This window comes from Triticum aestivum, chromosome 1B (genome assembly GCF_018294505.1).
Source record: "Triticum aestivum cultivar Chinese Spring chromosome 1B, IWGSC CS RefSeq v2.1, whole genome shotgun sequence".
In the NCBI taxonomy this organism is placed as follows: domain Eukaryota; kingdom Viridiplantae; phylum Streptophyta; class Magnoliopsida; order Poales; family Poaceae; genus Triticum; species Triticum aestivum.
In genome coordinates this window covers 611,291,136-611,312,027 of record NC_057795.1, presented here as the reverse complement: position 1 = coordinate 611,312,027, position 20,892 = coordinate 611,291,136, and the positions used below count along the sequence as shown (strand labels likewise).

At 47.9% G+C, this 20,892-nt stretch overlaps 1 pseudogene across 1 annotated transcript; it reads left to right on the top strand.

The window, feature by feature from the left end:
• The first annotated feature begins 11,022 nt into the window (after positions 1 to 11,022).
• On the top strand, positions 11,023 to 14,690 carry LOC123142224 (6-phosphogluconate dehydrogenase, decarboxylating 2, chloroplastic-like; annotated as a pseudogene). Its single transcript, XR_006470554.1, has 6 exons — positions 11,023 to 12,703; positions 13,062 to 13,074; positions 13,468 to 13,650; positions 13,943 to 14,026; positions 14,234 to 14,384; positions 14,507 to 14,690. The product of XR_006470554.1 is annotated as a 6-phosphogluconate dehydrogenase, decarboxylating 2, chloroplastic-like (transcript).
• The last annotated feature ends 6,202 nt before the right edge of the window (positions 14,691 to 20,892 follow it).

The following is a 20,892-nucleotide window of genomic DNA, read 5'->3' as shown; positions in this document are numbered from 1 at the left end:
GAAGAAGAGGAAGACGAGGAGAGCAACCCCGAGGACACGAAGTATGATTATCATGAGCACATGGCTCTTGCCTCAAGACAGTTTTGGAGTAAGAAGAATACAAGACCCAACTTTAACAAGAACAACTCAAGTGGCCTCAAGGGGAAGCAACGAGTTAGAACTTGTTTCAACTGTGGCAATGTTAGACATTTCGTTGCGGATTGTCCCTACGAGAAGCAGGAAGACAATGGTGGCAAGTTCATCCGAAAAGACAAAGCCAAGTCCTTCCCCAACAAGAACAACTTCACCAAGAAGACTCCTTCTCGCGGGTTGGTGGTTTAAGAAGAATACCGTGAGGATGACGATGATGATGAAGATGGTGAAACAATGGCCATGGCATCCATTGCCATTGTCACAACTCCCCGGGTGTCTCTCTTCGATGCACCTAACGAGAACATCACCGCCAAGTGCCTCATGGCTAAGGCCACCAACAAGGTAACCCCCAACATCAAAACCACCATTATTCCTAACCCTCCTTCAACGGATGACTTTGATAATGGTAAGGGGTCTAATGAGGAGATCAATGAATTTGAGTCCTTCATGAGTAAGCTCAAGGGCAAATCCAAGAAGCACTTTGTTGCTCTCTTGGAACAACTTGGTGAAGCCAATGACACGATCGAGGCTCACGAAGAAACCATCTCTAAGATGGAAAGTCATAGTCGTGACTATGCCGATGAAATATCGGATCTCTCTAATGCTCTTGAGGAAGAGCGTGGGCATCGTTTGGCTCTTGAGGAGTCACACAATGATGGTCATGCTAAACTAAAGAAAGATCTTGATCATGCTCTTGTTGTGTCTCGTGTTCTAGCTTCCGAGAAGGCTAAACTTGGGGTTGATCATGTTAGACTCACGGAGGAGTTTGATGTACTTGACAAGGCCCACAAGGTCTTGAAAGGTGATCATGCCACCCTCAAGGAGTCTCATGCTCAACTCCAAGTTAAGCTAACCAAGGAAAAGGCCACATTTCCTCACATGGTCTTAGTTGATAATGCAAATGCTACTAACCCATGTTGTGAGCATGTGCATCTTTTGGAGGAGAATGCCAAGTTGAAGGAACAACTCGAGAAAGGTCTTGTGTCATGAATACAAGGTGAGAAGAACCTAAATGACCTTTTGAGCAATCAAAAGGAAGTTGTGGGCAAGGAGGGAGTTGGGTTCTCACCCAAGTCCAAGAACAAGAAGAAGAACAAGGAGAAGAAGAGCAAGACCAATCGACCTCCTCCGCTCAAGCAAACCTTTGTGAAGGAGGGAGAAGGTGCTCCTAAGGAGAAGAAGAACAATGGGAAGAGTGGTGATGCCAAAGAGCGCAAAGCCATCTCTCCCAACAAAGCCGGCGACTTTAACCCCTCTTATGTGTTGTGCCGTGCTAGTGATGGGCATGTTCATGCTAAATTTGTTGGTTCTCCTTATGAGTACATTGAATGGTCTATTTGGGTTCCTAAGACCCTTGTTACTAACATCAAAGGACCCATTACTCAATGGGTACCTAAATCCAAGCATTGGTCTCTTGTAGGTGTTTGCTTCCGGTGGGGGATCATGGTTGCTCGATAGTGGAGCAACAAATCATATGACCGGGAGCAAGGACTTGGTGGTGGACATGCACAAGATCCCATCTATGCCCACCAATGTCGAATGGGGTGATGCCTCACATTCTAAGGTATTGGGTCTTGGCAAGGTTGTCATTTCTCATGATCTACCGATCGAGAAAGTCATGCTTGTTGAGTCCCTTGCTTTCAATTTACTTTCCGTTCGTCAACTCGCACTCATGGGCTTTGCCACCTTCTTTATATTGATACTGTGGCCCTCTTGTGGAGCAAGACTATTAAAGTAGCCTTTGTTGGGCATGTCGAGAACGGTCTCTATGTGATAAACTTTTCGGAGCAACCCACTAAGACCGTGACATGCCTAATGGATAAAGTTGATGTGGGATGGCTTTGGCATCACCGTTTAGCCCACGTCAATATGAGATCTTTGCAAAGTCTTCTCAAGGGGGACCATGTTCATGGACTAACGAATGTTAGTTTTGCCAAAGATCGTGTTTGCAGTGCTTGTATCGAAGGAAAGCTTCATGAGACGGCTCACCCTCCCACGACTATCATCTACTCGAAGAGACCCTTGGAGCTCCTGCACATGGACCTCTTCGGGCCTCCATCCTTTGACAGTCTTGGGGGTAGAAAGTATTGCTTGGTGATTGTGGATGATTATTCAAGATACACTTGGGTATACTTCTTCAAGAGGAAGAGTGAGACTCAACAAACCATCATCGACTTTGCAAATGAAGCTCAACGTCAACATAATGCAAAGATTTTGACAATAAGAAGTGACAACGGCACCGAGTTCAAGAACTACACCTTGGATGAGTTTCTTAGTGATGAAGGGATCAAGCATCAATATTCTGCACCATATACCCCTCAACAAAATGGTGTTGCGGAGAGGAAGAACCGGACGTTGATGGATGCGGCAAGGACCATGATGGCAGAGTTCAAGTCTTCATACAACTTTTGGGCTGAAGCCATCAACACAGCTTGTCATGCATCCAATCGGCTCTATCTCCGCAAAGGCTTGAACAAGACTCCGTATGAGATACTCACTGGGAACAAGCCCAATCTCAAGTACTTCCGGGTGTTCGGGTGTAAGTGTTTTATTCTCAAGAAAGGTGTTCGTTTGTCTAAATTCGAGGCTAGAGCTCATGAGGGCATATTTGTTGGTTATGCTACAAACTCTCATGCTTACCGTGTTCTCAACAAGTCCAACGAACTCATTGAGGAGACGTGTAACGTAGAGTTTGATGAAAATAACGGCTCCCAAGTGGAGCAAAGTGGTACTTGTGATGTAGGTGATGAAATCCCTCCCCAAGCCATAAGAAGAATGGATATTGGTCATATCCTACCCATTGAGGAACCCCTTGTGGCCGAAGTAGAAGGACAATGCTCCACCTCGGTGGAGCCTTCACCTACTCAAGACCCACATGCTTCCGAAGAACAAAGTGAAGGCCCTCAACCTCGGTAACAAGACCAAGGGCAAGATCAATCACAAGATGGTGGTGAACCTCCACATGATGCCCAAGGTCAAGTTCTTCCCCTCGAGCAAGTTCAAGATCATGAGCAAGCTCAAGATCAAGAACAAGCTCATGACGACGCTCAAGATGATCAAGTGAACCCTCCACCTTCGACATCCGAGGAGGAATTGGAGCGTCGTGCCGCGAAGATTGCTTCCAAACTCACCACCAAAGGTCATCTCATGGAGAATGTGGTTGGAAGCCTAAGAAAGGGGGTAAGCACTCATAGACAATTAGCAAACTATTGTGAACATCACGCGTTTGTCTCTTGTGTTGAACCCCATAAGGTCTATGAGGCGCTCGAAGACTCGGATCGGCTCAATGCCATGCATGAAGAACTCAATAACTTCGAGTACAACAAGGTGTGGAGGTTGGTGCCAAGGCCTTCCGGGAACCATAACATCATTGGAACCAAGTGGATCTTCAAGAACAAGCAAGATGCTCATGGGAACATCATTCGCAACAAGGCAAGATTGGTAGCACAAGGCTACTCCCAAGTCGAGGGTATCGACTACGGTGAAACCTTTGCTCCCGTTGCTCGCCTTGAATCCATTCGTTTGTTGATTGCTTATGCTTCCCATCACAACTTTAAGTTGCAACAAATGGATGTTAAAAGTGCTTTTCTTAATGGTCCTATTAATGAGTTGGTCTATGTCAAGCAACCCCCCGGGTTCGAGGATCCCTTCTTCCCGGATCATGTGTATCAACTCGATAAGGCGCTCTATGGCGTTAAACAAGCCCCACGTGCGTGGTATGACCACCTTACCGAGTTGTTACAAGATCGTGGATTTGAAGTGGGGCTAATCGATCCCACTCTTTTTACTAAGAAGGTCAAAGGGGAGTTGTTTGTATGCCAACTATATGTTGATGACATTATCTTTGGTTCCTCTAACAAAGCTTTCAATGAAGAATTTGCCGCTCTCATGACCTCTAAGTTCAAGATGTCTTCGATGGGAGAGTTGAAGTTCTTCCTTGGTTTTGATATCAAAAAAAGAAGAGAAGGTACCTTCATCAACCAAGCCAAATACACTCAAGACATGCTCAAGAGATTCAAGTTAAGTGATGTCAAGCCGGCCTCTACTCCAATGCCCACCAAGTGCCAACTTGACATTGATCCCAATGGTAAAGCGGTGGATCAAAAGGTATATCGCTCCATGATTGGCTCCTTGCTTTACCTTTGTGCATCTAGACCGGATATCATGTTGAGTGTGGGGATGTGTGCACGGTTTCAAGCTGCACCGAAGGAAAGTCACTTTGTGGCGGTCAAGCGAATCTTTCGATATTTGGCTCATACCCCAAACTTTGGCCTATGGTACCCAAGAGGGGCAAACTTCAAGCTTGAAGGATTTACGGATTCCGATTGGGCGGGAGACAAAGTGGATAGGAAGTCCACTTCCAGAGGGTGCCAGTTTCTTGGGTGCTCTTTGGTAAGTTGGTCTTCCAAAAAGCAAAGTTGTGTATCTCTCTCGTCCACCGAAGCTGAGTATGTGGCGGCCGGTAGTTGTTGTGCACAACTCCTCTGGATGAGGCAAACTTTAAATGAATACGGTGTCATTTGTGACAAAGTGCCTCTTTGGTGTGACAACGAAAGTGCCATCAAGATTTCTCTCAACCCGGTGCAACACTTCAAGACGAAGCACATTGAGATTTGGTATCATTTCATCCGGGATCACATTAGGCGAGGAGAGATCGATTTCAAGTATGTCAACACTCATGATAACCTTGCAGATATCTTCACGAAGCCCTTGGATGAAGCAAGATTTCGCGAGTTAAGGCATGAGCTAAATATCATTCATTCAAGCAATGTGACTTGAACCCTTGCACACCCCACCTCACTCAACTTGGTGTCTAGCTTAGATGTAGGCATGGACATAGGGGGAGTGTTGTTCTCTCAATGAACTTTCCCTCCCCCCATTATGCATAAAACGATCAACTCTTTCACATTAGCCATTTTTTATGGTACTTGTGCCTCAAAGACGAGTTTTGGTCATGGGCCCAAGGATAATTCTTCGCGGTGCCATACCAATTGACTCAAACATAGGTGGCTCCGGCCACCGCCCTCTCCTGAGAGAGGCCAGAGCTCGCTCTGTTTCGTGTGGTTGTTTGTGTTTGAGTGGTTTCTGTTCAGTTGTGTGTGTGTGTTGCCGCATCGGTCCTCTCGTTCCATTGGCCTTGCTTTTCGTTTTTTTGGAGCGTTAGCCGCTGGTCTAGAAGCCTTGTGGTTGCTGAAGCGGTACTACCGCTGGTGGCGTGCGGTACTACCGCTCCTAGCGGTACTACCGCCCTCCAGCGTGGTACTACCGCTCCTAGCGGTACTACCGCCCTTCAGCGCGGTACTACCGCTGTGAGGCGCGGGCAGGGGGTTATATCGGGGGCAGGGGGAGTTTCTTCTCCCCCATACCCATTCGCTCGCCCCCTTCGCCCTGTTCGTCTCTCTCTTCAGCAACCGGCGCCGCGGGAGGGCTCCAGCGGATCTCCCTCTCCGGGGCGCTCCTCTCCGTTTCCTTCGGTGGAATCGATCCCCACCTTGTCCTCTTGCCATGGATGCCGATATTGCCCCCGTTCCCTGTTTCCTTTTGTCTAGATTTCCAATCTAGCTTTTAGGGGCAATAGCAGTTGCATCTCTAGATTTTTGTCCAGATCTAGGCTTGAGTAGGATGGAGAATGCTTCTAGACAGTTTGGATTAGTGTTTGGTTGGAGTATTTTTTGAATTTGGTAGGACGGAAGTACCGGATCTTACCACGGCAGTAGGAAACTGCTGTTTCCCCGCCTCGACCGCTCACGGGTCACGGTACTACCGCCCTTCTACCAATTTCCGTCATACTCCTACCTATCAGTGATCCTGTTTGTTCGTGTTTGTGGCTTACGCTCGTTCTTTCTGGATGTTTGCGTGTTTGTGTGTGTGGTTCCAGGTGATGAGGTTCCTGAGCATCAGGCTCGTCGTGTCAACCCCGGTCGTGCCTCGTCCAAGCGCTACCGCACCACTGAGCCCACTGAGCCTGCCGGAGGATCTTCTAGTGCTCCACCTCCTCCTCAACTGCAGAAGAAGCCTAGGGTTAAGCCAAAGTCAGGCAAAACCGTGCCAGAAATGCCGCCCAAGGAGTTCTGGGCAAGGCGCCGCCGCAACCCGTATGAGGTCGACCAAGATCCCACTTTGGTCAACCGTCCATTCTGGAACAGGTTCCAGTTTGCCATCTACTTTGATGTTCTCAAAGCCAAGAAGAATCTCTATGTCAACGTGCACTCCATCGACACCGAGCATATGGAGAACGATCCTGACTACTTTGGTGAAGCTCTTTAGATGTGCACTCAACTAAACATTCTCGGGATCATGCAATTCAACAAGGACTATGATGCTGATATTGTGGCCCAATTCTATGCCACGGTTTATCTTGGGACTGATGAGGACGGGACACTGACTTGGATGACAAATGGCAAGTTGCTTTCAGTCAAGTGGAAAGCTTTCATGCAGTTGATTGGGGTGGAAGATCTAGGTCTTGAGTCTCCTGTCGGCTTTCGCCCCCACCGTCACGCCAATGCCACTCACAAGCAAGCTCTGTGGCCCTACTGCACTCTGAGGATCAACCCTGAGACAAAGAAGGAAACCTATGAACTGCCTGCCTATCTGGATATTCTTCACCGTATCTTCAGAGAGACTCTTTTCCCTCGCATCGGGAATCTGGACCAGGTTCACTCTTATCTCGTGGACATGCTTCTCTTCTGTCAGCGGGAGAAGGGGCAGAGCACCGGAGAGTCCTTGGATATCTCTCATGTTATGTGGTCTGAGCTGGTTTCTGCTATCTCCGGGCGTAAGTGCCCGATTTATGGTCCGTTCATTATGCTGCTCATTGAGAAGGCCTGGGATCGTGTCTATCCCAAGGTGGTGCTGGAGATTGGAGAGTTGGTTTCTCACGATGTCAAGCGTCTGAGGAAGAAGGATAACTGGGGCACTCAGGCCCCTAGGACTGGAGTTCCTTCATCCGCTGCTGCCATGGAGGTTGAGGAGGAGATTGGGGCTGAGGCTGAGGATGAAGATGATGACTACGTGCCTTCTGAGGCAGAGCCCTCTTGGGCCAAGAAGCTCAAGATCAAGGTGAAGAAGCTGTTTTGCATGGAGTCTCACGGTCAGTACATGACTCATGTGGCTGAGAAGAAGGCACGAGGTCGCCACAAGGAGCTCATGCGTCAGATGGGTGCTATTGTGATTGGTGGTTCTGAGGATCAGCTTACCGAGGAGGAGTAGTGGTTTCAGCAGCACTGCCCATGGACTGATTCTGATGCTGAGCACTTCTCGGCTGACGATGGTAGCGCAGATGATCCCTCTGAGATCTGATGGGTGTCCCTCGTTTGCCTTCACCTAGAGCCGTAGCAGCACTCCCTCTCCTTTTTGGTGTCTCGATGCCAAAGGGGGAGAGAGTTTAGGGAATTGTGCTTTGTGTCTTGTGCCTTGTGTCTTCCGTCTTCTGTGTTTGTGCTTTCGCTTGTTGCTTTATTTGGTTTGTGTTAGTGAGACCTAAGTTCTGGTTCTGTCAGTTAGACCTAAGCTCGAGTCATATGGTGTGAGACATATGCTACCTTACCTTTCCAGTATCACTATCTATGTCTATCTAGCTTATGAGTTGCATGCTTATCCTGTTATCTCTATGTTGCTCTCATATATCTTTCTTAGGTAGTTGGTCTCTAAAATGTAGGGGGAGCATTGATCCTGGCATCTGTGCCGTGCAGTCCAAAACACTTATCGTAGCACACATCCAGGGGGAGCCCTTCTACATTTTAGGACGGTTGTGTTTTTGCGCTTATCCTATATCTATCATATTGTGCAAATCCTGTATTGTCATCAATCCACCAAAAAGGGGGAGATTGTAAGGGCATATTTATCCCCAAGATGTTTTGGTGATTGATGATAATGCTTGTGCGGACCAATCGTGTGCGTTTAGTTCTTTCAGAGATTCATCCATTGGCACAAGACGATTTCCTCCCCTCGGTGTTGTATTCAAGACGGTGTAGCTCCTTCGTTTCATTGTTGGTGGACTAGTTTTGTAGGAGTCACCGTACTATCAAGAGGGGATCCGCTTTGGTAAGACTTGGGTGGAATCACACGTACACATCCTTATCACACCCGTCGTCTTTCCTTCCGCATCTCTGGAGCTGCCGTTTTCCCCTTGCTATGCTTTGCTCTGCCCCAGCGGTAGTACCGCGACCACAGCGGTAGTACCGCCGAAGCTCCCCAGCGGTAGTACCACTCCAAGCGGTAGTACTGCTCTCCGAACGATAGTACCGCTTGGGATTTTCGGCCGTAGTACCGCTGTGCTCTGGGCTACTTCCGCCTCGATTCTCGAACGAAGTTTTTCGTGTCGGGTTTTGCGACACTAAGGGAGGTAGTAGGAGCGGTAGTACTGCCCTAAGCGGTAGTACCGCTCTTCCCTAGCGGTAGTACCACCCTGGGGTCAGGGCCCTGGCAGCGCGGCAGTACCGCTGGGTTGAGCGGTAGTACCGCCCTTCCCTAGCGGTAGTACCGCTCTATGCGGGGCTGGTGAGTGGGATAACGGTTGGTTTGTTCCCCCCACTATATAAAGGGGTCTTCTTCCCCAAAGTTGACCTACCTCTTTCCCCCAAAGCTCCATTGTTGCTCCAAGCTCCATTTTCGCCCAATCTCTCTCTCTAGCCAATCAAACTTGTTGATTTGCTCGGGATTGGTTGAGAAGGCCCAAATCTACACTTCCACCAAGAGAAATTTGATTCCCCCCACTTATCCCTTTCTGATCTTGTTGCTCTTGGGTGTTGAGCACCCTAGACGGTTGAGGTCACCTCGAAGCCATACTCCATTGTGGTGAAGCTTCGTGGTGTTGTTGGGAGCCTCCAAGTGTTGTGGAGATAGCCCCAATCTTGTTTGTAAAGGTCCGGTTGCCGCCTTCAACGGCTCCAATAGTGGAATCACGACATCTCGCATTGTGTGAGGGCGTGAGGAGATCACGGTGGCCCTAGTGGCTTCTTGGGGAGCATTGTGCCTCCACACCGCTCTAACGGAGACGTACTTCCCCTTAAAAGGAAGGAACTTCGGTAACACATCCTCGTCTCCACCGGCTCCACTCTTGGTTATCTTGTCCCTTTACTTTTGCAAGCTTACTTAAGTTATATCCATTGCTTGCTTGTGTGCTTATTGTCTTTGCATCATATAGGTTGTCCACATAGTTGCACATCTAGACAACCTATTTCATTGCAAGGTTTAAATTGTTAAAGAAAAGTCTAAAAATTGTTAGTTGCCTATTCACCCCCCCTCTAGTCAACCATATCGATCCTTTCAGCCCGGAAGACTGACTTGAAGAAGAGGCGCCGACATCCATCCAAACACGGGCCCTGCGAGGATTAAAACCCTACATATCAACTAGCCTGATCCGAGGCACCAGAAATCCCCTCCCCGCCACCGGCCGCTGGAGCGGTGGGGGGAGGGGAGGCAAATCCACAGGCTCATCGGTAAAGATCAAGAGGACGAAGGTTTTCCTTAGTCACCTTGCGAGAGGGAAAGAAAAGCACATGTGATCTCATTTGTAAAAAGGGTCTCCTCATCGATCGGTCAACCGTGTTGCGTTATATATATAATGGGACGAAAAACTTTTTTTTAACATGAAGCTATTAAAAAGAAGGGTGAAACATGAAGTTAAGTTTTAGAGGAAAAAATAGTGGACACTATTCCCATCAGCCGGCGGATGCTACTCTTGCGTCCATCTTCTCCATCGGTAGACACGTGTCCTCATGGTTCGAAGCAGCACGTGCCCCTTGTCTAGAAACATCGCGAGCATTACATCTCCTTTCCCGCCTCTTTATGCCTGCTTACAGCCATGGCCATCACTCGAGTGCCCACGCCCGAGCATCGCTCTAGGTACCATCGGCCCAGCTGCGCCGCTCCAGCCTCCCGTCTCGCCCTCCGCAGTCGCTCCGGCCGGCGATGCATTTTACACTTTTCGCAACAAGAACTTTGTTGCAAAAGTCCTCCCGCAACATCATCTTTGTTGCATAAATTTCTTGATTCACACCGCACACGACGTCATAACTTTCGGTGAAAAATCTCCGCAACATCATTAATGCAAGTCCTCCAGCAACACCAACTATGTTTCAAAATGTAAAGGCGAAAAAAAATCTCGCAACACTGCCTATGTTGCAAAATTCCTCCCGCAACATCATCTATGTTGCAAAAAAGGTGCAGACGAAAATTAAAAAAATTCAGGCAAAAAATAACGCTTTCAGTGTTTTTGCAACAAAGCTGCTGCTGCAGAGCGAGCTACATCGGGGAGATCTGACGGCTATATGTGGCTCAATCCAATGGCGCGGGAGGAGGTTGATGTTCTCAATTAAACCGGGGCAAACGTCGGGCCGGGCCGGGTTTCGGGCCGGGCTTGTAAAAGCCCGACCTTCATTTCTCAAGCCCGAGCCCAGCCCGAAGCCTGAAATACTCCCTGATTTCAAACCCGAGCCCGGCCCGAAATCAAGCTCGAAGCCCGAAAGCCCGGCCCGAACGCCATTTTTTAATACATGGACGTGAAAGCCTGGCCCGAAGCCCGAAAGCCCGGCCAAAAATAGAAAAAGAGAAGCCCGAGCCCGGCCTGAACTACATTTCGGGCTGCAAAACAAAGCCCGAGCCCGGCCCAGGTTTTTCGGGCCAGGTCGTCGGGCCGGGCTGCCCATGCCCGGGTTTATTCTCAATTAATTTTCCTGGCAGACGCGTAGCGTTCCCAAAAAATAGAGTCAAGGGTGCATTTTGCAAAGTGCAGTCTCTTCCATTTTCTTAACGTGTCTCTGCTGCAACCTGCGTGGGTCGTCACGAGGCTGGCGGAGTCGTCGAGGAGGCAAGGGGTGAGGGTCGGGTCGAAAACGACACACCTCTTGGAAGGCCTTGTGACCGTTCGATCCGTCCAAGGGCTAGCTGCCTTTTGGCTCCATCGGAGTGTCCTCCAACGCGGCGGAGATCTATTTCTATCCCCCGGAACCCTCCGCCCCTTCCCCCCAAATCTCTCCGCCGCCTCGCCACCCTCATCTCAGCCTCAGCCTCACCCTCACCCTCACCCTCGCCGCCGACCCCCAGCCCCTCTCCCCAACCCCTGCCCGATGACGTCCCCGGCGCCAGCGCCGCCAGCGGCCGCCGCGGCGCAGTCCCCGCCCCCGCGCATCGGCCTCGCCGGCCTCGCCACCATGGGCCAGAACCTCGCGCTCAACATCGCCGAGAAGGGCTTCCCGATCTCCGTCTACAACCGCACCGCTGCCAAGGTCGACTCCACGCTCTCCCGCGCCGCCGCCGAGGGCGCGCTCCCGGTCCTCGGCCACCGCGACCCGCGCGACTTCGTGCTCTCCCTCGCGCGCCCCCGCACCGTGGTGCTCCTCGTCCAGGCCGGCCCCGCCGTCGACGCCACCATCGACGCCCTCTCGCCCTACCTCGACGCCGGCGACGCCATCGTCGACGGCGGCAACGAGTGGTACCAGAACACGGAGCGCCGCATCGAGCAGGCCGCATCCCGGGGCATACTCTACCTCGGCATGGGCGTCTCCGGCGGCGAGGAGGGCGCGCGGAACGGCCCCTCGCTCATGCCTGGCGGCGACTTCCAGGCCTACAGCAACATCAAGGACATCCTGGAGAAGGCCGCGGCTCAGACGGAGGACGGCCCGTGCGTCACGTTTGTCGGGCCCGGTGGTGCCGGCAACTTCGTCAAGATGGTGCACAACGGGATCGAGTACGGTGATATGCAGCTCATCGCCGAAGCCTATGATGTGCTCCACCGTGTTGGTGGCCTCTCAAACTCGGAGATAGCCGATGTGTTTGCTGAGTGGAACAAGGGAGAGCTGGAGAGCTTCTTGGTTGAGATTACTGCAGATATATTCACAGTGGCTGATCCACTGGAGGGGAGCACCAGTGGGGCGCTGGTTGACAAGATTCTTGACAAGACCGGGATGAAGGGGACCGGGAAGTGGACGGTGCAGCAGGCGGCGGAGCTTGCAGTCGCTGCACCCACCATTGCAGCATCACTGGATGGGAGGTACTTGTCGGGGCTCAAGGATGAGCGAGTTGCAGCCGCAAGTGTGCTAGAGGAAGAGGGGATGCCAGTTGGGCTTCTGGAGAAGATTAATGTCGATAAGAAGGTGCTGGTGGACAGGGTGAGGCAGGCACTTTATTCGTCGAAGGTTTGCAGCTACGCACAGGGGATGAATCTGCTAAGAGCCAAGAGTGTGGAGCAGGGCTGGAATCTTAACCTTGCCGAGCTTTCAAGGATTTGGAAGGGTGGATGCATTATTCGGGCAAGGTTTCTTGATAGGATTAAGAAGGCTTATGACAGGAACCCTGAGCTGGCCAATTTGATTGTCGACAGGGAGTTCGCCAGGGAGATGGTGCAGAGACAGGGCGCATGGCGGTGGGTTGTGGCCCGGGCAGTAGAGGCCGGCATCAGCACTCCAGGGATGTCTGCGAGCCTTTCATATTTTGATACCTACAGGTGCAACCGGTTGCCAGCGAATCTGATCCAAGCACAGAGGGACTTGTTTGGGGCACACACCTATGAGCGCATTGACCGCCCAGGTTCTTTCCACACTGAGTGGACTAAGCTGGCGAGGGAGGGCAAGTGAATGACTTTGCAGCCACCTGAGGAATTCGGTGGTACCATATGTGGTCTTGGTGACTCGGGGTGATATCTCTTCGTGGTTCTCTTTAATTTATCTATTGCTGTTTTTGCAATACGAGATCTGAATTGTGTACCTTGAATAATGCAGTGTCTTGTGCTGTATGCACCTGAAGAACATTTGTGTAGCTTCAGGTTTTCTATGGTTTAGATACACCCAGTTTTATCCACTCATAAGTTCGGAACTCATGGTTTTAATACCTCACATCCCAATGTTGCCTTGGAATTGTGATTTCAAAGATGTCAATATGGTGGTAAGAGTGGTGACTGATGTTTCTCTACTTCCATGAATCTATTTGAGGTTGTCTAGTGTTGTAAGATATTTCATTTCACCTGCTGTGCTGTCATCCTACTGTGGATTGTGGAAGATAGCTCTGGTCCTGGGGAGAATATCATCTTGTTATGGGCGTGGCCATGCCATACGGCATGTATTCAAAAATATATTAAAGATGGAAGTTCTGTTTGATTGTAGAATGATACAAAAGGAAATCATAATTAATGGCCTGCTCATTCTCAGTGAAATGTTTTCATGTTTGTTCGATAGCAAACCTGGACATTTGTTGCAAATGATCATTTTTCTTGTTATTGTTTCAGCTTTGTGTTCCAGGAGAACACTGAATTATATCAGAGAGGTAAGAGGTACTTGTTTAGTTTTAGGAATTTATGCAGTACGTTTTTCAACCGGTCAAACTCAAACCTTTGATAAGATATGTAACTTCTTTTCCAGATTAATCCTTTCTTCATGTTGATCATGTTTCACTTCTTTTTACATGATGTAGTGGAAAGAATATTTCCCAACGAAGAGTTAGTGCAGACACCATACTTGGATGCAGAAGTCCTCTTTTATCCAAAGATTGTTTGTGTTTATTTGCCATGGAGACAAGCAGAATGTGAGTTATTCCTCCTCAAGGAGTATATGTTGAGCTGATTGAAAATATTTATGAACTTGTCGACGGTAGTACAGCTATGCAATATCTGAATTTATTTGTTCATCTGCAGCAGTATGTATGCATTAAATTTAGTGCTTGTTTATCTGTATACTGTGGTGAATACTTGTATCAATGCCCATGTCCCTTCTTTTTTGTAATGGTATCCTGTTGCAAGGGCTTGAGTTTTCCAGTAGTTAGAACAAGTTGTAAAAAAAAATTGAGCTGAGTCTGTTGTATATACACTAATTCGCAGGTCGCAACCAGAACCAGTACAACAGATGCATTTGGATGCTAGTGAAATCTGGAAAAAGGCGAAGAAGCTCAGGAGATACTGAAGGTCTTATTTTCACCATCTACATGATCTAAATATTTGTTTGCATTGTTCTACTCCCTCCGTTCGGAATTACTTGTCTCGGAAATGGATGTATCTAGAACTAAAATACATCTAGATACATCCATTTCTACGACAAGTAATTCCGAACGGAGGGAGTATTTATTAGTTCTTCTGCCACCTACTACAGTCTCTTGACTCTAGTGTTCTCAGAAGGGAACATTGTCAAAGGACAATTTTGCTCTTTCAGCGGTTTTCAGATGAACAACAATAGCGAACCGGCCATGTTCCGAAAGCGTTCGTGTGCTTACCGTCAAAAGTTATCGGCCATCATCCAAGAACCGTCTTCGACAATAATGCATAGGTCGAACTATGAGCATAAGATGCTTCTCACCTTATGCTCCAGCCTGTTCGCTAATGGTTTATTTTTTTTTGCGGGGTAAAAGAGATTTTCGTTGCTTAGTTTCTCTAATCAAATGGTTGCAGGCAGGAGAATTTACGGAGGTGGAGGACGGTGGGGATGTCGTGGGAGAGCGACGGGATACAAGGGTGGGCCCACCTCAATTCAAGGGTATTTAGTTGAATACCCATTATTTTTGGCAAAAAACTAAGTATATATACTGTATATTCTGTGTTGTATAATGAAAAACGTTACTCATACTCTAGAACATGCTAGTTAAGCATTTTAGCCCAAAAACAATGGCTAGCCCATCATCTATTCCCCCCTGCACCACGACATGGCCAATTTATTGACCCAATCGCTGCCGCACGCACATAGCCATCATCTTCCAGAAAAAAGTCCGATGCAACAGGAGACGAACCAGAAGTGCCATGTTCGCCAGATCTCTTCGCATCATCTCTTTGCATCGTACGTGACGCGAACCGCTAGGCGGCCAGGACCGGGCGGGGCTGTTGCCGTCGCCTGATCGGCGATCAATTGCAGGGTGTGCGGCGGTGGTGGTACGGATCGGCGGACGGCGCGACGAATCCATCCCTGATCCCTCGCCCCCTTTTGGTTTTGAACTTCTGATCACTGCAGTTGGCGGGTAGCAGCCTAACAGGCATCGATTCAATTCCCAAGACACAGCCTGGCAATTCACAAATTCAACTATTGAAGGTATAATTGCTAATTAAATTTAGTAGTCCCTCAACTTCGAAAATTGGGCTCTCTCCTCCTATCGATTCATAGTCGAAGTATCGAACTAAATTCATCTAGCACTGAAGTATCGAACTAAATTCATCTAGCACTGCAGGCAGCCAGGCAGGGCGCGGTTTTGTTCTTGTATTCTTACCAGTTGTCTTTCTATTTAATCATAATAAAATTAGAGACTTGCCTGTGGTCAGTTAAAAATTGATTAGACATGAAAACTTGCAATTTGTCATTCAAATTTGGAATTGAGAATCTTTATAAATTGTGATTTCGTTACAATGTGCATTATCTATAAAGATTAGTACTCTGAAACTTGAGCACTTGCACTTTTCAGGTCTAAAACATGAAGCAACAAGGGGCAAAAATACTTGAATGATTGATTGGCACATTCATTGAAAGGGAATTCTTCTTGCAAGTTAAGGATGAGGATACCATCACTCATTTTCAAAGCACAAGAAATTAAAGACCGTGTATTCAAATTTTCAGAACATTTTTATGGAAGCCCATAGCCTTCTTTTTGGAGCATATGACCGATTATAGTAGCATATTGTACTAGTTGTAAAATATATAAAAGAGATCCAATAGCATATTACAGTCATAAAAATGATCATAGCTTAGAATTGTTCAACAGATAGAAGTAATAATTGTTCAACACATCATGGCAAAATCTAAGATATATAGAGGATAGAAAACAACAAATGATAAGAAAGCTTACATATTATAGGATAACTTTGTGATCTTTGGTGCTTTGAAAATGAGTGATGATGTCCTCATCCTTAACTTGCAAGAAGAATTTCCTTTCAATGAATGTGCCAATCAAGCATTCAAGTATTTTTGCCCCGTATTGCTTCATGTTTTAGACATGAAAAGTAAAAGTGCTCAAGTTTTAGAGTACTGATCTTTATAGATAATGCACATTGTAACGAATTCACAATTTATAAAGATTCTCACATTCCAAATTTGAATGACAAATTGCAAGTTTTCATGTCTAATCAATTTTTAACAGAAATGCTAACGCCCACACGTGTGGGCGTTCACCATCTTGACCACACGCAGGCATCACCGTTGGCAAATTCGTGCACGAATCTTGGCACAATCCGGTCGGTTTTCTGCGCCACGTAGGACGAGGCGCGTGTGCGGTGTGCGAGACGGTTCGCCTGCACGTTGGTTGCCCTCCCGCGGTCAGCGGTTGCCACTCGGGGCGTGCGGTGGAACTGCAATGCGCCCGCACGCCACGCTCCGACCGCGGTTGACGTCAAACACGTCGCACACCTCTGTCCCCTCTCCCCTCACGGTCCATTTACTCACCCCGCACCGCATTTACTGGCAGAACCCACTCGCAGTTCAGACCATTGGAGGAGAAGGCGAGGGGAGAAGGCGACGGCGGAGGCAGAAGAATCGACGGTGTTCGCGGCCGTCGGTGGTGCTCGCCGGAACGGAGGGGCTTCGCCGGAGCTCCTGCGGATTGAAGGTAATGCTCGCTGCAACTCTCGCAATCCCTTCCTGCATTCCCCCCCTTCCCTCCTTGTTCGATTCCTCGATCGAGATTCGTAGAGATTCAGGCGATTCGGCGATGCGTCGGCGTTCCCGCCGGCGGCGAAGTCGCCTGCTAGCTGTTTTTGGTGGCACTGGGCAGTTTCGTCGCCGCCGCGGCGGCAGCATCGTCGGTGTGGTTACGCCTGTCCGGAGGCACGTACTAGCCTTGCCTTTGGATTGGACAGGTATCTCCCAGTTTGTTTGACGCGCATTGGTTCGAATTTGTGTTTGCAATCAGTTCGGGGGAGAATTTTGAGGTTGAATTTGAAGTCGCTGTAGTTACCATTGAACCCTAGATCTAGTTAGTTGGTTTTTGAAACTGTAGTATGAGGCGAACTTGGTAGGTTGATTAACTATCATGATTGTATGGCAACTAACTTCCTGAACAAATGTGATAGTTGCCACAAACGTGTTTTCCCATGCGGCAACAAATTACTGAAATGACTGTGATAGTTGCCACAAATAAGCTTTCCCATGCGGCAACTATTTTTTTGAATGACTATGGTAGTTGCCACACACATGCTCTTCCATGTGGCAACTAAATTTGCTGAATTACTGTGATAGTAGCCACAAACATGCTTTTCCTTGTGGCAACTATTTTTTCTGAATGATTTGTGATAGTTGCCACACTGTGATAGCTGCCACAATCGGTAGTCAATGCAGTTTCAGCAGCCAACTACACTGGACGACAACTAATGTTCACATCAAGTGTGCATGTTGCCACTTGGATAGTATATTCATGTGGCAAATAGAATGTGAAGACACTGTCTGTTGCCATTCTGCAGATAGGACAGTGTGGCAAATTGGATGCATAATATGGCAACCAAATTTGCATATCAATTGTGTCAGATGCCATACATATGCTTTGCATGTGGCAAGTTTTTGGCTGACCACATCATGTTTTATTGCCATTCTACTATCAGTACAATCGGTAGTCAATTGTGTCAGATGCCATACATATGCTTTGCACGTGGCAAGTTTTTGGCTGACCACATCATGTTTTATTGCCATTCAACTACTGCCACATCAATTTTTTTTGTTTTTGACACAAAGACTTTGTGCTATCTGAACACACTGTGACAATTTTTCAGGTTCTTGATTAGATGTGGTTTCATCGCTTTTGTTGTAGTATGTGTTGCATTTTAGCACGGCAATTTACATTTCTGCCGCTGTGGCAGTTATCATTGTGCAAATTTTTTCAGGTTTTTGATTAGATGCTTACTTATTGCATTTACATTTCCACCATGACAATTTGGTCTGTTCCTATGTCAGCAGAATGGCTCGTGGCGATCATCAAAATGATGATGATGATTTCATGGATCCACCACAGCGTAATCGTGCAACTGCACGGAGAAAAGAGGGTGATGAGGTAAATTTCCACACCCCCTCCTCCTGTTTTATGTTACTAGGTGACACCTCGAGCTTGCAGTCGTCTGACACGAACTAAAATTTCATGACATTGCAAAACATGGCAACAACTGCTCACTTTTTTGCAAAACATGGCAACAACTGATCACTTTTTGTCTGTTTTTTTGCAGAAGAAGAAACGTATTCGCAACAGAGCCTCCCAAGAACGACTGACTGCGTTGACTGACAAATTCACCGACGATCAGAAGGGAGCTGCTGCTGAGATGGGTATGCAGGCTATGATGGATGTCCGGTGCATGAACCTTGTCAACCCTGTATGCGACTGGCTTGGTGAGATCTATGACCCCGCCTCCAGGGAATTCGTGATTCCGGGACGTGGAAGACTACCGTTGAACGAGGATTCTGTCTGCACTTTGGGTGTGCCTCGTGGACATATCAAAGTCCCGTATGGGGTCAATAATGAGATCGAGCAAGAGCTGTTCCCCCGTTTGTTTCCTGGGTTGGAATCCATGCCGAACACGTTTGCAGTGGCAGATTCGCTGCAGGCCATGACGACGCATGGAGTGTTTTCAAGATGAAGCTACTCATGTACCTCATCTCAGCTGTTTTCGCGCCGACCACTTCTCTTCGCCCAAGCAACAAGTGCTTCCCCATCCTGGTGAATGATCCATCTTACTACTTTATTTTCCTTTAATCTTCTGGCTCCGATGTCATGTGTAAAGCTAGTGACTGCCAGTGTTTTTCGATGTTTTTTTTCCATTTGATTTCTCATGCGGCAACTTATTTGCCCTGAACTTTTGTGTGGTGCAGGCGGATCTGAAAAATGTGAAGAACATGAATTGGTGTAAGTTTATCGCCGACTTCCTGCATGATGCATTCTCCAGCAAGATGTTCCAAAAGGGTTGCCGACTGCATTTAATGATATTTTTTTACCAGTTCTTTTCTGTGAACACTGTTTTTCAATACACTTTTGTTCATACATGGCAACCTGATCATAACAAGATGGCAATCTAATCATAACAAGATGGCAACTTCCATAATGACACTATGTCAACTAGCATAATGACAATATGGCAATTGCCATCTTATTATTATGGCAACTGTCATCATACTATGATGGCAACTGCCATCATAGCAACATGGCAACTGCTATCACACTATGATGGAAATTAGCACATGCAGATGGAAACTTTTTCTTTTCTTCTCTTTGTCATGCACATCAACTTGATTATCATGTTAACATATATTATCCTGTTTTTTGCACACAGTACCCATGATGGCAACTGATATTTCTTTCTTTTTAAAATTGTTTTGCATCAGCTCATGTACGTCGACTGTGTTGATCTGTCCACCGTGGATTTCACTGGGACTGGAGGCCCGCCGCCTGCGCACAAGTTTGCTGTTTCTGCGTGGACTATCAACACTGTCAAGGCTGTGCTTGCCGCAGACAAGACTACTGACACCACATATGGAAAACTGCAGGTTAGTTCTGGTTTCTTTGTCCACACGACATGCTTACAATTTGGCATGTGGCAACCGTCTGTGGTTCATAACAGATGACTACCTTTATTATCCATGGTTGTCTGAGTACTGTATCCATGTTTCACTCCACATGGCAACTCTTTTTCATTCGTGCTGAGACTTACATTCTCTCTCTTACATCCTAGCTTTTTTTGTTCTTTCCAGCTGATGGCCAAGCATGCTATAGACTACATCGTGTTTGGGGGGCCTCAAAACTTTGGAAAGTGGATGGACGTGCACTCAGCTCCGTCTTGCCCTGCCAAGGTAATCAAAAGATCTACATCTATGGTTTGCCGTGGAGTATTTTTTGATGTCGTGCAAGTGATTGCAATACGGGTGGTTGTTGATGCTTCTTTGTTTTGTGCACAGGCTAGGGCACCCGTTGAGCATCTAATAGGGCAGTTTGCATCCGGAATGACCGGCTTGCTCGGGAAGTTGGTTGAGGGGTGGACGTCCCTCAATGGCTCTGACTGCGACGCGGTTGCGAGGCAGTTCACTTCATTTATCCCAGAACGTACACATCGGCCAACCAGTTGCCATGGCCGGTATGACTATAACAGTTCCCAAGAGCCTGCTGACACACAAGATGAACTAGGTGGAGATGCTGGTCTCAGCAAGGATGACGATGACATGGAGAATGTGCAACAGGACACCGATGATGATGAACATGCTGAAGTTCGCGCAAGTGGTAACAAGGGCAAGGATGCAACAGATGTCCCCCAACCGGAGAAAGTCAAAGAACATATGTCTGCGAGAGGCGAGGGGCTTTTGCCATCAAAGAGGGGGAGGGCTCCAGAGGGTGTTGGGCAGGGTTCTCCTGGCAAGAGGTCTAGGACTGATCCCGTAGCTGCCAGGAAGAGGTTCGACTTTTATTTTTAGTTTTTTGCTTTTGTCTATTTTCTTTGAACAGACTCATCCTTTTTTGCACTTTTTTTGTCAAGTGAGGCAACGAGTTTGCTGTCTGACAATTGCCACCTTTTTCTTTTTCCTCCATCTCATACGTGCAGCGAGCTGACAGCTGGTGGACGAGCAGTTACGAAGAAACAGGCGCCAACGCCAACCCGTGCTTCTGCTCGGTTGAACAAAGGCGCCGCCCCATTGCTGGTGACACCCCTTCCACCAGGTCACCTCCTCGCACGACGACGACCAACACCGGGGATCCTGTCGTGTTGCCAGACCTGAGGAAGGCAGTCAAGAAGTAGGTTTTTTCCATGCGCTTTCATTGACATAGCGCTATATTTTCTTGATTTCCCAATGCATCTGTTTAGCTTGTCACATTGTCTTCTGTCATCGCCCC